The following is a 15,180-nucleotide window of genomic DNA, read 5'->3' as shown; positions in this document are numbered from 1 at the left end:
CTGGTGCCCAGGGCTCAGACCCTGTGGGGAGGGAGCTGGTGCCGGGGGCTCGGACCCTGTGGGGAGGGAGCTGGTGCCCAGGGCTTGGACCCTGTTGTAGGGGAGCTGGTGCCCGGGACTTGGACCCTGTGCGGGGGGGAGCTGGAATCCGGGGCTCGGACCCTGTGGGGAGGGAGCTGGAGCCCAGGGCTCAGAGTGGGCAGGTGCGTGACTGAGTCAGCTTTCCTGAGGAAAGTGGAGTTTCCTTGAGTGCATGTGTGCCTGTGTGTGTGAAGGAGGGGTTGTGTGGTGTGTGGGGTGTGTTACGTGTGGTCTATGTGTGGTGTGTGCCTGTAAGTGTGGAAAGGATACTGTGAACACGTGGCCTCTCTCAGCACACACATTGAGAAGAGAACAATGTTATTATCATAGTCGTTTCAAGCCTCCTAATGACACAGTACACAGATGTACAATTTAGGTAGATTAGAATAAAGATCTAAGTGGGCAAGGGAACATAATTATAATTTTAGAGAAAATATCTAGGAGACTCTTTTTAAGATGGTGGGGAGGTAAGAGTTTTTTCCGACAAGTCACAGTAAGCATCAACCAAACGGAAATATTTTGTGAATCTGGAATTTACACCTTTTGAAGGGCAAAAGGTACCACGAACGGGGCAGACACGGGGACGAACGGCGTCAGCCTGAAAAGTGAAGCCTCATAAACTGGAAGGAACCAGAGACCATCTTCATGACTGAGATTGTGGGGAAGTTTTCTTACAGAAGGTCTGAGAAATGAAAATGACCACCTTATAGATGAAACTCCCACACCGCGTGCCTGCATGACTTCATGTTCTGTTGCTCAGCCACGTCTGATTCTTGGCCACTCTGTGGACTGTAGCCCACCAGGCTCCTCAGTCCACGGGATTTTTCTTGGCAAGAATCCTGGAGTGGGTGGCCATTTCCTCCTCCAGGGGATCTTCCAGACCCAGGGATCAACCCTGCATCTCTTGAATCTCCTGCATTGCAGGCGGATTCTTAACCACTGAGCCACTGGGGAAGCCCCCCTGCACCAGACAACATGCAAATGAAAATATAGGATGTTTGCAGCACATACGGTAACCATCAAACTTATTCTAAACATGCAGAGGATGCCTACAAATTATTAAGCAAAAGCCAGCCATCCCAACAGGTACCTGTGGAAAGGATAAGGGTTGACCCTTACAAGGGAGGGAGCTTGCAGATCTAGCACAGAGAACGTTTGTTCATCTAGGAAAGTGAAACTGTGAGATGAGCCGCTTAGCTGGGAATTAGCAGAGCGCGTGTCTCTGCGCCCAGTGCTGGCTGAGTCCAGGGAAGCAGGCGGCCTCAGCGGAGTGAGCCTCCTGGGAAGACGTGGGGGGCATCTCCTCATGAGGGCGGGGTGACTGGCTGGAGGATGTTCCTGCAGGACCCGTTGTCATAAAGCAAACAGAGACCAATGTGAGTGTGGTTTATTCCTCAAACGGAAAGTTACACAGAAGTTAAAATCAATGAACTGCGAATATGGATATAACAACTGCGATAAATCTTAAAGGCAGGGTGGTATTTTTTTAAAAAGCCAAGTATACAATAAACGTATAAAATGAAACCATTTATCTGGTTTGTAAAACACAAAAGCCCTATCTCCACCTGGGGTAGAGACACAAGAATATATCAACACGACACAGGGAAGTGGAGAGATGAGGCCACGCTTACTTCGGGACAGTCTTGGTCCCTGGGGGTCTCTGGGCTCCAGGCGGGGGTCACGGAGGCAGTCAGGGACTCGGGACAAGGATCCCCTCTCACTGTAAGATTTGACTTCTTAGGAAAATATTTAAAGCAAATATTTCAAAAATGACTAAATCGGAATGATAGGAAACAGCTGTTTGGTGAATTATTGACTTTTCTCCAGGCTTGAAGTACTTTGTTTTTAAAAGAGTCAAATGAGATAGAGTTTATATACTGAATAAGACTGACTGCCTCCTCTTTTAGCACAGAGCGGGGTCCTCACTCCCACCTGGCACAGCTTGGGCAACAGGGCTGGGGTGCACATTCTTCCTCAGTTCTCGCTTTATCTCATATGCGTGTGTATGGGGGTGTGTATGTGTGTGTGTGTGTGTGCATGTGCCTGTGTGCATGCACACTCATGCATGTGTGCACACGTGTGTGCACCTGTGTGTGTTTGTGTGTGCACGTGTGTACCTGTGTGTGCATGTGTGTACGTACCTGTGTATGCCTGTGTGTGCCTGTGTGTGCGTGCCTGTGTGTACGCGTGCATGTGTGTGTGCCTGCATGTGCATACCTGTGAGCGCGTGTGTACGCGTGCATGTGTGTGCGCGTGCATGTACCTGTGTGCGCACGTGCGTGCGTGTGTGCATGCCTGCGTGTGCATGTGTGTATGTGCGTGCCTGCGTGTGCATACCTGTGTGCGCATGTGTACGCGTGCGTGTGTGTGTGTTCACTTTATAGGTCCACCTGAAGGGGCGCAGGTAGCTACACAGCTCTGTCCCTAAGGCCCTGAGTGTGCTCACGGGTCCCCGCCCGCCTCCCCTCTGGCCTGAGACCCACACGAAGAGGACTGTCTGTGGCTGGTGCTTGCTGCTCACTCCCGGGGCCAGGAACACGCCTGACACTCGGGAGCCGAGTGATCTGTGTGCAAACCTGCACGTGTTCATCCTGCTCTGCGTGCCGGCTTGCTTGGGTCTCCGCAGCCAGGCTCTCCAGTCTGTCTCGTGACCGGGTTTCCTGGAGACTTGCCCGTGACCGTGCAGCCCTCCTGACAAGGGGCACCTGGCCACCAGGCGTGTCCTCACGGCGCGCTCTCTGCTGGCCTGGGGCTCCGGGGACACTCCAGGGGCCCCAGCCACTTGCAAATGCCTCCTGCCCACCTGTGGGTCCTGTGACACGGCTCCAGGCTGCTGATGTGGCCGGCGGGTCTGCCAAGGCTCCGCTCCAGACAGGGCGGCCACAGAGCAAAGCAGTGTCACCCAGGGAGGAGGCGGGGAGGAGTCTGCAGGAGCAGGAAATGGGGTGGCATGGCCAGCTCTCCTGCTTGAGCTTCTTAAACCCCAGATAAATCAGTGATGTTTATATTCTAGAATCTTAGGCTGAACCAGGTCTAAGGGCTGGTGACATCAGGATGAATTAGACACACAGTGAGGTGCTGGCTAAGGCTCGCTGAGCCAACGGGCACATACAGAGCTGGGGAGACTGAAGGTCAGAAACACCGCCCAGAGGCCTGGGGCAGGCAGAGCGGGACTGACGGGGGCACAGCAGCAGGTGCCAATGTCATGAGGTGAGGGGCGTGTGCACTGCCCGGGTGCACGGACAGGGCAGAGGTGTCGGGAAGGCAATGGGGATCCCCGGGGGGTGCAGGAGGGGTCCCACCCTGAGACAGCACAAGAGTGCAGAACAGCGAGGCTGGGGAGGAGTCAAGGAAACCAGGAGACAAGGAGACAGACGTGCGCATCTAGAGACGCTCGACCGTCTCTGAAGGGATGCTCTACCCGGCGAGGACGTCACTGCGGAACAGGGGCGCCATCTGAACGGGAATCAGACGGGGCTGAAGGGAAACCATGCAGGCTGAGTGGGAGCATCCCGCCCCTTCCTCTCCCACTCCACGCCGCCCTTTCCTGCCCACGCTGCTCTCAGTTCACCAGGAGGCCCCGGGCAGGCGCAGGGATGCTCAAAACCTGGAGATGCAGCAACTAAGATGGTGATGAGGTTTTCAGAGAGGCTGATGCAAACCACGGTGACTAACAGCATCAGGCAAAGGGCTGCAGATTCAGCTAGCTGCACATTTCCACTGAAGCCTCAGGAAATCTACCCAGGATGCCCGGGATGTCCCTGTGGACTCCTGTTCACGAGGATGGTAGCAGCAGCTCAGATGTGTTCCCCAGAACAGGCTCCCGCCGTGTACGCCGGGCATCGGGGGTCCACATGTGTGCACCGCAGCCCCCAAGGCCACCCCACAAGGATGCCCAGGTCTGGATGAGCTGGTTCCACCAGCATCAGGGGAGGCTTTGTGTTACCGAATTGAGGATACTTCAATATTTAACTTGGTAAGTCTATGCCTGGGTGCTCAGGATGAAAATGACTTGAGTTTCGTTCATTCCATTAAAAATGTATGTGCTGTCCATCCGCGTGGGCCGTCGCCACAGACGGAATGTCTTTGCTTCCCTCAAAATGAGTGTGCTGGAACCTAACCCCCATGTGATGGCCTTAGGAAGCGGGGCTGAGGGGGTCGTGAGGCTGGGCCCCTTTGGGTGTGATTTGTGGGAGGGCAGGCAGGAAGCCGAAGTGTGAACCACCAGCTGCGGTAGAAAGGACCGGGTGGCCGGGGGCAGCGGGGCCACCTGCTGTCTGCGGGGGTCCTGGGGGGCAGCTCTGGTTTCTCCCCTGGCCCCTGTGGGGAGGGGGGACATTTCTCTGAGGGAGAGGGCGGCATGTGGGAAGCGGCACACCTGAGAAGGGGCGAGAGCTTGACCCCCGAGCAGCCTGACGGAAGGGGGACCCCGCCTGCACCCCCAGGGGCTCCTCATTGCCTTCCGGACACCCCAGCCCAGTCCGCGCACCCAGGCAGCCCCCCGAGCGGATTCCCGGGCAGTGCACACACCCTCGCCTCAGGACCTTGGCGCCTGCCGCCGTGTCCTCCGTCAGACCTGTGCAGAGGTCTGCTCTTGGGTGAGAGGCACAGGGCCTGGCGGGCCCCCGACGGTTCTCCGCGCAGCCCCGACGGTGCTCCGCGCAGCCCCGACGGTGCTCTGCGCGTCCTGGAGGGTGATCTGCATGCCCCCGACGGTGCTCCGCGCGTCCCCTCTTGCCTCTCCTGACTCACGGGGCAACCGTCCGAGCGCCTGGCCCGCTGGTCTGTGTGATCCCCACGGCTGAACCTGCTGGGTGCCCGTCCCGCTGCAGGGCCAAGCAGCCCAGCTGCGCACAGTCGTGTCTGCTTCTCTAAGTGGGGGCCAAGGCTTCCCGAGCCCCCAGTGGACGGCTGCCCACCTGGCCATCCCACCTCTGGGCGGTCCGCCTCTCTAAGCGTGTTCAAAGATCCACTGTCTGGGAGCTCTGGCCAGGCTGGGCCCAGGGAAGCCTTGGGCACACCCTGCGTTGCTGGACTCCACAGGACCTTCTTCTCCAGCCTCAGGCCCGGGGGGTGACCAGGGGCCTGAGGTCAGCGTCCTGCTCCCGGATGGCAAGACCTCTTCTTCCCTCACAGTGTGTGTGGGCTTCCAGGAAGCGGAAACTAGAGCAGGGAGTTTTTAGAGGAGTTATTTTTAAAGCGCTTCAATTTATTTATATTTATCAAATATGTACGCGTCGCTAAAATCTCTTTGGAGGGTTTTCAAAAATTAAAGGATTGCATCTAAAAATACTGACCCTGATACTCAGTGTGCATGGATAAGTCCCGGCCCCAGAGACGTCAGGACGGAGCCAGGACAGCGAGTGTGTGGCGGGCGGGGACCGCGGAAGGGGCGCTGCCTCCTCCCTCAGGGAGGAGTGGTGGTGATTGAACGTGCCCGAGTCTGGAGTCCACTCCTTCCTCTCCATGTTCTCATCTGTTTGTCGGTTCATTCAACACACACTGAAGGAGCGTCCGCTGATTCAACTGATTCTGGGGGCAGCTGCACCCTGGCTCTGGCAGGCTCTGGGGCTGGGCGGCGGCCCCCACCTGCACTCGGCCCTGGCCACATCGCCCTGTGTTCTGAGCAGATGACCGGGCTTCCCGGAGGCCGGCGCCCTTGTCTCCAGAAAGGCCAGAGCACTGTCCCTGGGCAGAGAGCAGGGAAGCCGGGTGCTGGCCTGGACCCAGGAGTCCTCAGAGCTGGGGGTGGCCCACTGGGGAAGGCCAGCATCTCAGCCCAGGGAAGCCACGGGGTCCCCATGGCTGAGTGCGGCCCCTGAAGAGCTGCCAGCTCTCCACTGGCCCAGGGTCATGGCCAGGTCTCCAGTGGCCCAGCTCACAGCCAGGTCTCCACTGGCCCAGGGTCATGGCCAGGTCTCCAGTGGCCCCACTCACAGCCAGGTCTCCACTGGCCCCACTCACAGCCAGGTCTCCAGTGGCCCCGCTCACAGCCAGGTCTCCAGTGGCTCTGCTCACAGCCAGGTCTCCGCTGGCCCAGGGTCACGGCCAAGCCTCCACTGGCCCAGCTGGCCCTACGCTCCTGTTCGCGCTTCCTGCCCGGTCCTAAGGGCCTCGAGGGCAGCTCACCTGTGTCCCCCTGGTGTCCATACCAGGGACAAAAAGCAGACGCCTGAGCCCAGGAAGCCCCCAGGTGGGCAGAGGATGCAGGCCTGCAGGACTGCGGCCTGGGGTTCCCTGGGCCCCGCAGAGCAGAGACCGGCCCTCGGGAGGGGGTCTCGGGAGACCTCTGGGCTCTCCCCAGCCCTTGCCTCCCTGGGGCCTTCCCCTGCACGTGCAGAGGGCAGAGGGGACCCCAGATCTGGGTAGAGCCCTGGCATCTGGGTGGAACCTCGTGGGAGGCAGGGGGCAGGCCGGGACTACTCGGCCATCATGGGAGTGACGGTCCTGCTGTCTGGCCCCTCAGCCTATCCTGTTCCTGGCGCTCGGTCCCCAGGGAGCCTCGATGGGGCGTGCAGGCAGGTGTATCGACCCCGGCTCCCACCTCAGCACCAGCAGCCACACCTGCTCATCCAAGGACACGGGCGTCGCTGTGAAGAGCTGTGCAGGCGGAGCGGCGCGGGCCAGGGGAGGGGACGCAGGCTACCCTGTGCCGAGGGATCCTGGGTGTCCTCTGGGGCCACTGCTTCCCTGGGGGAGGGAGACAGCAGGGCCTCTGCACTTCTGCTCTGTTCATTCCTGAAATCTGTAAGTCTCGGTGTGTGTGTGCGTGTGGTTCTCAGCATCCTCCGTCTTGCCATCTCTCTCCCTGGGGGTCTCTCTCTCCCTGGGGGTCTCTCTCCCCCTGGGGGTCTCACTCCCTGGGGTTCTCTCTCTCTCCCTAGGGGTCTCTCTCCCTAGGGGTCTCTCTCTCTGGGGGTCTCTCTCCCCCTGGGGGTCTCACTCCCTGGGGTTCTCTCTCTCTCCCTAGGGGTCTCTCTCCCTGGGGGTCTCTCTCTCCCTGGGTATCTCTCTCCCTGGGGGTCTCTGTCTCCCTGGGGATCTCTCTCCCTGGGGGTCTCTCTCTCCCTGGGGATCTCTCTCCCTGGGGGTCTCTCTCTCCCTGGGGATCTCTCCCCCTGGGGGTCTCTCTCTCCCTGGGGATCTCTCCCCCTGGGGGTCTCTCTCTCCCTGGGGATTTCTCTTCCTGGGGTCTCTCCCCCTGGGGGTCTCACTCCCTGGGGGTCTCTCTCTCTCCCTAGGGGTCTCTCTCCCTGGGGGTCTCTCTCCCTGGGGATCTCACTCCCTGGGGGTCTCTCTCTCTCCCTAGGGATCTCTCTCCCTGGGGGTCTCTCTCACTCCCCATCCTCTGGGTCACCGCATGGGCGTCTGCAGAGTCCAGCCCAGGACTGCTGTCCTCCTCTCACCGTCATCCCCCTCCTCTCCTTTGCTCCCAGACTTCACGCCAGAGTGTCCCGCGCCCCCATCCCCCAGACCCTTTTTATGTCATTTGCATCCAAGCTACAGAATCGAAAGAGCTTTGTTCACTGTGACCTGGTCTCCAATCCCGCCTCCCTCACCAGGTCCCCGAGGCCCCCTCCCCACCATCTCAGAGACAGAGCTCACCCCCAGGCACCTCCATGCTGAAGGGAGTTTCCCCACGTCTCCTGCTTTTCTGCAGACAGAGGCTCTGTAGATAATATTCTTCTTAAATATTCAGCAATTATGTATTTAGTTGCTACCAACCACAGAGAAAAATATGCATATTAAAGCATCCATAATTACATAATAAGCACTTACTGTCAATTGCATTTTGCTGCCATGTACTCTCTGTCTCCTTTATATTAAAAAAATTTCAGAGACCATTACCATAAAGTCTGAAATAAATCAGGTGACAGGCAGCAGGCTAATGTGAAATGAGGGGTTTCTTTGTGGGGAGGAGTCGACTCAAATAGCGCAGGTCTGGTCATGTGGGGCGCGTGGCTCCGCCATGGATGGTGACGCTCTCCGGGGGAAGGTTGGGGGCAGAGGCTGCAGAAGGATGCGTCTGGGAAGGCCTGCTGGCCAGGCCTGTCCCTCGCTCCTGGCCCTTCTGGGTCCGCAGGTCCCCTGACAGCCTCTGACTTTGTAAAACCCCAGTTCCCGATTCTCGGTGCCCCAGCCCAAGGAAGGTGGCCGGGGGTCCCCAGAGGCACTGGGGCTGCCAGCATTTGAGTTCATCTGCCCGCAGCCCCTCACTCAGCCCCTGCCGGGGCTCCCATCACCTGACCTCTGACCGCGGCCAGCACCTAGCCAGGGTCCTTGTTGAGTGAACAGATGAGTCAATAATCAATAAACAACAAATATTACAATCAAACTCAAGTTGCTTAAAATCCAACCAGAGAAGTGATTTCTTAAAAGAATCTGAGAGCCGAAGCCAGGACCAGAAAAACAATAAATAAGCAAACAAATCTGCGTTTTGATTTCTCTTCCCTGGAGGCAGGGAGCTGGGTCTTCTGCAAATAGTCTTCCCCCACTGCTGAGAGGCTCCGGCCGCAGCGACGGCCCAGGTCTGCATCCCTGACCCCACCTCCGGCCCCGGCAGTGGGCATGCTGAGCGTGTGTGTGTCCCCTGAGCATCTGACTTTTCCCCACGAGGAGGCGCTTCTGTCCTCGGTGCTCACTGGACCGTGTTAGAATTTCACGTTCACGGCGACCGAGTGTGACTTTGCAACAAGCTCTTTTCTTCTGGATTTTTCTCTGCATGTGGTCTGAGATTCGCTGGAATTGGTGCACACAGCTCACGTTCATTCTTTTTAACTGATAAAGTTGCTCTGCGTGCCAATGGGCCTCGAGGCAAGAGACCCATGTGCTGAACAGTGTGGGGTCCGGGCCCCAGCCCGGGGGGCGGCTCCGGCCATGCAGGTGGACGTGGGGCTGCGAGGTGGAGCCCTGGGTCCCGTGATACCTCATCATTCCCCTCCTGAGTTCCTATGGCAACTGCTGGGGGAGGGAGCACGGCTGATCTCTTTCCCTGGGTCTCTCCGTCTCCCCTTGGCTTCTCTGAGCAGATCGCGTGCGGCCTTGTTGATTCCGTGTCTATCTGCGGGAATTCTTCTCATACTTTGGGTTTTTCCTCTGCGTTTGTTCGCGTCTCTTGAGCCTTGTCCCCGTCCTGCACTATGTCATCACACTCTTACTGCCTGAATCTCTCTTCAGAGAAAAAAGTAACCATTCACTGCCGTCCTGACAACTCAGATATCTGCCTTGTTGCGGATGTTTTATTTCTCCACTTGAGTACTGCTTCTTGTTTTCCTGTTATGTGTTCATTTTCTTCTGGACTATTCCCGTTCCCTTTGGTCCCTGTGATGATCTGACCGTTCTCCATCCTCTTTCGAACCCACCACCGTGGCCTTCCCACGTGCAGAGACGCCCTGGCAGAGCCAGTTTCTCGCTGTCGATGGAAGCATGTCACAGCCGCTGTCTCGGGTCCCGGGGGGACGAGACGTGGGAGGCTTTATCTCCCTCCTCTGCTTCATTTCTCAGTTTTGTCAAAATCGTTTGGGATTGTAGAGCTATTGTTTACTTTTCAAAAGGGCCATTCTCTTGAGTCTGGAAAATCAGTCCCTTCCAGCTGGGCTGATGGCTTTACACAGGAACAAGCCAGGCTTGTCTGCAAGAAATCCGAGGGCATTTGTTTAGCGTGATTACATACAGGTGTCTGGCAAGAGAAAGATTTATTGAATTTTTAACTGTCAGTTAAAATAGAGAGTATTGAACTTTCTATTTTGGTACCTTTCTGAGCAAGGTCAATACCGAGACGTCTGTCACCTGTCACCCCGAGCTGATATTCATAATCCAAACAACTCTCTGCCTGTCAGGGAATCAAAGAACCGAGGCCGCTCTGACTCCCTGTCACCGAGGGTGGCAGGACAGACGCCCCAGACTCCTGGAGGAACCAGAGGGTGGGCTGTCCAGCCAGGGTTTCCCTTCGTGTCCTGGAGCCGGGACCCCGGGCCAGCCTGCAGGGCCAGCGACACACGGGTCACGTCCCTCCCCCCGCAGCGTCCCCGCTAGGCTGACCCATCAGAGCCGGGCACTGAGCAGGCCTGCTAGCTGGACCGACCCGGTGTGGGGCCCCTGCCTCCACCCCAACTGGTTCAGACAACCGCGTGACTCCACAGCATCGCTTCCTCATTGGAAATGTAGGAATGATAGTAATAACAGCAACGGACACGTTGCACAGCGTGGGCTTAAAAAGCGCCGACACTCCAGAACCTGTCACGTATCCAAGGCAGGCATGGCACCCGGCTTCTGCATCCGGGAAGGCTCACAGGAGGAGGTGTTCGAACAGGGCCCAGGTGGGATTCCAGGAGGACGGGGTGGAGGACGCCAGAAAGCCTGGCTCTCCTGTCCTAGGTGCTCGCTGATTGGCCAGCGGGGTTGGGGTAAAGGATGCTCTCTCTAGGGGAACACGGAGGGCGGATCCGCACCTGGGGAGCAGGGGAGCGTGGCCTCGGGTATCAGATACGGGTGGACTTGAGCCCAGGAACAGGGCTGCCCTAGAGGGTCCTGCTCGGGGGCCAGGTGGGGCAGGGAGGTCTGGGTGCCCGGAGGTTCTCCCGGAACCCTGGAGAGTTCTGCGGAGTCCTTGAAGGAGCGACGTCCGCCTGGCCCAGACCCAGAGCCCCGGGCTAGTGTCCATTCTCCGTCTTGACCAGCCATCCCCGTGGCCAAGAAGTTTCCAGAGGAGCGGAGGGGGGCCCTGGGGGGCTGCCTCTGTGCCCACTACGCTGGCCTCGTCAGCATCTGGAGCTGGGCTGCTGTCCGCCCAGGACCAGGCGGGGCAGGTGCTGTTGTCACCCACAGGCTGAGGGCGGGCGGCTGGCGGGGCCGACCACGTGTGGGCCCCGCACCAGGCCCCGGGGACAGTGTGTGCCCGGCTCTGGCTCTGCCTCGCCCGCACCTCCGTGGAATCCGGTTGGTCCTAAGGGGAGCGGGCGGAGCCGGGACCCCTGACTTGTTTCCCTTCTGGTCTAAATTACACTTCAGCCTCTTAATCCTGGGCTTGAGCCACAGTGGTTCCCGGGCCGTGGCCCTGCCCCTTGCTGCCCGCAAACCGCAGAGCCCCGGGCCGCTCTGCCCGCAAGCCGCAGAGCCCTGGGCCCGGCTCACTGGCGCTGCTGGGAGGGGCAGGCGCATACGCTGAAAACAGGCCACAGCAGAAGAGCCGCCCGGAACCTTCCGCTTCAACGTTTCACTCACTTTTGAGTCAAATTGAGCTGAATGACGACACAGGCCGAAGCTCCCTGTGGGAGGCCGCCGCCGGGGCCTTGCTGGGCCTGGACTCCGCCCTGAGGATGGCGCGGGCTCACGCCCCGGAGACGGACAAAGCTCCAGCGGTGGGCAGGACACACGGACGCCACCCTGGGCTCACCCACCCAGGACCCTCCCATGACTCCGGGGGCGTGGGCTCCAGGCAGATGGCCCCAGTGGCCCCTCCAGAGCCTCCCGAGGCCCCTCAGCGGCTCACCTCCCCAGCTCTGAGCCCCCAGCTCAGCCAGAGAGAAGGAAGCCACGGGGCCAAGAGCAGGAATCAGATGGGCCCCAGGGGCGGGGTGAGGCGGCCCAGCCTTGCCCCACTCGGCTGTGGAGCTCATCCGCGCTGTCCTGGGCTCTCTGCCAGCCCTGGGCCCCAAGGTGGGGGTGGTCAGGCCCGGGGCGCCCATGCCCACTGTCGGCTGCAGGGCCTGCTCGGGGCAGCCAGGGCAGGAGCAGGGCTGCAGACCAGGGGTGTGCCCGGGCGCTGAGTCACCACCCGTCACCACCTGGGTGTGGGAGAGGGGCGCAGAGAGGGCATCCCTGGGGAGCCAGAGCAGGTGGGTGACCGGTCATCGTCACGGGCGCCCCCGGCACCCTGAGGCCCCTTCATGTGGGTGTCCTCATTTCACAGAAGACAAAGCGGAGGACCGGGGCGGCCCACTGGAGCCCGAGGCCGCCGAGACGGGACTGACGCCTCCTCTGGGGTCTCCCCGCCCTGACCCTCCAGCCCCAGCCTCCTCCGGGGTCTCCCCGCCCTGACCCTCCAACCCCCACCTCCTCCGGGGTCTCCCCGCTCTGACCCTCCAGCCCCTGCCTCCTTCCTCCTGCCTCAGGGCCGTCTCTTCAGCCGGACAGTCTCTGCAGGTCACAGGGCAGGCTTCCTCCCGGCCCCAGGCTTGACCCTCTCTGGCGGTCCCTCCCCAGGGCTCCCCCCACCGCACCCGTGGCTGGCTCGGCTGATCCTCGCAGAGGCCTTTCTTCCGCCTCTGCAGGTGAGACTGGCCTTCGGCCCCTGTTTCTGGAGCTCCCGGAACGGCCTCTCGAATGTACCAGCGTCCCCAGGCCCACTTGGCAGGTCGGCACGGCGGTGACCTGGGTGTCAGGTGCCTGGGAGAGGATTTGGGAGGAGAGGCCTTTGTTCGCGAAAGGTCACGAGGAGCTGACCTTTACAGCACTCGGAGAAGACACAGTCTGTGGCCCATGTCCTGTCCACGGCCTCCCGTCTCTCCGGCCAGCATCTGGGACAGAGCCTCGGAAGTGCAGACCCGCAGCTCCAGACTACTTCTCAGAGTCACTCTTGAGGACAGTCTCGCGGCATCCACTGAGGCCCTCCCTGCAGCCCGGCTTGAAAAACCCCAACCAGCAAGGGCGATGGGTTGAGGCGCCGTCTCCTGTGATGATGGACAGCTGGGCGCGGGGCAGGGCACCCGGCCATCCAGCCTCCCCCAGGCTCCGCCCAGCCCAGCCCTGCAAGCGCTCGAGCTCCCGCTGCAGCCTCTTGGGCCCCTGCCCGGAGAGCCCCACTGCTTGGAGCCCCAGCCTCTGCCCTGCTCTCCACGTGCGGCCCCGCATCCTCACAGCTCGGGCCGGGGTGGAGCCCTGGGAGTCCTCCTGACACTGCTGCCCACTCCTCCGTCACTGCTGATCCGCTCTGCCTGCCTGGGCCGTGTGGGTCTCCTCCCCTCCCCGCTCCAGGTCCTCGCCCGCCCGGCTCCCCCCAGGAGTCAGCACAAGACCAGCCCAGTCCAGACAGCGGATGGATGGATGGACACGGGGCAGAACCCCTGCGCTCAGCCTCGGGTGGCAGCCTCGGGGTTTCCTAGTTAAGGGAAATGTGTCTTCACGATCCTAACAAACTGTCTGATTGCTCCCAAAAATGTCACTGTGATTCTCATTTTCACCATCAATGTTAGGAGCGCCTGGCACCTTGCATCCTCACTGACAATTATTTAAGTGTTGCTGTCAAATAGTTGCAAAATAATAAAACAATCAGTGACATAATTACGAGTAGAATAAAGTGAATTTGAGCACTATTAATGTTTCTTCCCCCTTAAATTTCCTGTTTATTTACGCCCTTCATCCATGTTGTGTTTTGCTGTGTTGTGTTATTGTGTGTCCTGCTCATGTGTTATGTTGTGGACATTTGACTCCGGAGTTTCTGATCCCAGGCCCTTCCTGCAGCTGCACTCAGACTGACCATCCCTGCAAATGGCTTCTGAATATATGGGTGTTTGGAACTGTATAATCTGTTTACTCCAGGGGTATCTGAGGGCTGGTTTTGTGTGCACGAGGGTACACACACACACACACACACACACATGTACATACACATACACACATACATACACATACACACATACACATATATACATACACACACTCACATACACACACATATACATACACATACCCATTCATACACATATACACCTTCACACACACACACACACACACACACGTGCACATTCCAGACCAGAGGCTTGGGAAGAAATCGAGATCGTTGAAGACCACATGTAGAATCAGAGATACAGACACATCACAAAATTCTGTTTCAATGGCTTTTTTTGGTGGAAAGAAAAAATGTTAGTGGCTCAGTCGTGTCCGACTCTTTGCACCCCCATGGACAGTAGATCGTCAGGCTCCTCTGTCCATGGAGTTCTCCAGGCAAGAGTACTGGAGTGGGTAGCCATTCCCTTCTCCAGAGGATCTTCCTGACCCAGGGATCAAACCCAGGTTTCCCACATTGGCAGGGGAGCTCGTTACCATCTGAGCCACTTACTATTTTTTAAAACTCTAGTTTTCAAAAATATACCACCCCACACCAAACCGTCTTAGCCAGGATTCAAAGATAAGGCCCTCATCAACTCAGGAGATGCTGAATTTTTTTCCTCCTTACCCCACTTGTAATTGTGCAGAATAAACATGTTATTGTAAGAAAATGTGATGCTTAGACTGGTTGGATACGAAGTAAATAAACAAAAATGAATAGCTTTTTTCTACCCCAGCAGCAAGTCCTCAGAGATGGAAATGGGAAACGTGCTCGAGACGGGGCTCCTCAGCCCCACGGAGCTCACTGCGGCTGAGCGACAAGAGCTCAGACCAACGTGAAGAGAAACACGCAGCTGCCCGGGAGAGACCGGGAGAGACGCAGGCAAAGAAAAGGGAGCCTTTGCTCAACCAGGAAAACTGAAGCAATAAAACGGGATTTCATCCTTGGTACTTCATCATTCATTTACAGTATGAGAGAAAGCCAGCCCAACTAGAGTCAGCCTGGAGCTGTCTTTGACTCTGCACAAGCAGTGTGACATTCACAGAGGAGAACTCTCTTTATCTGAGGGTACTCTGAGAAAGACCAACAGCGCGCACGCACCTCACCCGACATCACGGCTCAGCACGGCTCCGCTGAAGTCACACCTCTGTGGCTCTGGGCCAGCTCAGAAAACAGAAGACGGAACAAAACAGTGTCCAGACGCAGTTCATCCTGTTACGGGAACTCGGCCAATCGTGGGCGCTCAAGTTCGAGGGGAAGGAATAGTTTATTTCATTGGCACTAACATATGAGGCTGTCCGTTGTCAATAAAGAGGCATTCCTATGTCATACCTAATTATGCTAAACTCAAGATAGATCAGTTCTCTAAAAGGAAAATACAGAAAAAATTTAGAGCAAGATTTAGACTAACATTTTTGTAACCTTGAACAATTTTCTTATATTGGAAAATCAGGGAGCTACATTTTAGAATATAGATACATCTGACTATACAAAGATTTAAAAAGGCTGAGTGTCAAACAAGTCTATAGACAACTTCAAGGGACAGGAAG

The sequence above is a fragment of the Giraffa tippelskirchi genome, chromosome 4 (genome assembly GCF_054371585.1).
Source record: "Giraffa tippelskirchi isolate mGirTip1 chromosome 4, T2T-mGirTip1v1.2.pri, whole genome shotgun sequence".
Taxonomy (NCBI): domain Eukaryota; kingdom Metazoa; phylum Chordata; class Mammalia; order Artiodactyla; family Giraffidae; genus Giraffa; species Giraffa tippelskirchi.
The sequence above is the reverse complement of the archived record's forward strand: the minus strand, read 5'-3'. Positions refer to the sequence as shown.